Raw genomic sequence first — 261 nt, 5'->3', positions numbered from 1 at the left:
TCCTCCACACAGACGAGGGGTCGTTGGTTGAACCCTGAGCTTTGAGCTCTTCAGAGTAAAAGTTAAGACTAGTGATGCAGTTTTCATTTTGTCAACCAATCCATAAAAAGACTAAAGCTAATAGTTAATTACTTTGTTAACTGAGATTGTTTTGTAAATACACACCAATCTATGATGCTGCCACTCACCTCTCCGTTTAAGACTTAAAGGGGCATCCACTGTTGTGTAAAGGCTCGTGCCAATGCACCTTAATTCAGGATT

The sequence above is a fragment of the Monopterus albus genome, unplaced genomic scaffold (genome assembly GCF_001952655.1).
Source record: "Monopterus albus unplaced genomic scaffold, M_albus_1.0 scaffold318.1, whole genome shotgun sequence".
NCBI classification, from domain to species: Eukaryota; Metazoa; Chordata; class Actinopteri; order Synbranchiformes; family Synbranchidae; genus Monopterus; species Monopterus albus.
The sequence above is the reverse complement of the archived record's forward strand: the minus strand, read 5'-3'. Positions refer to the sequence as shown.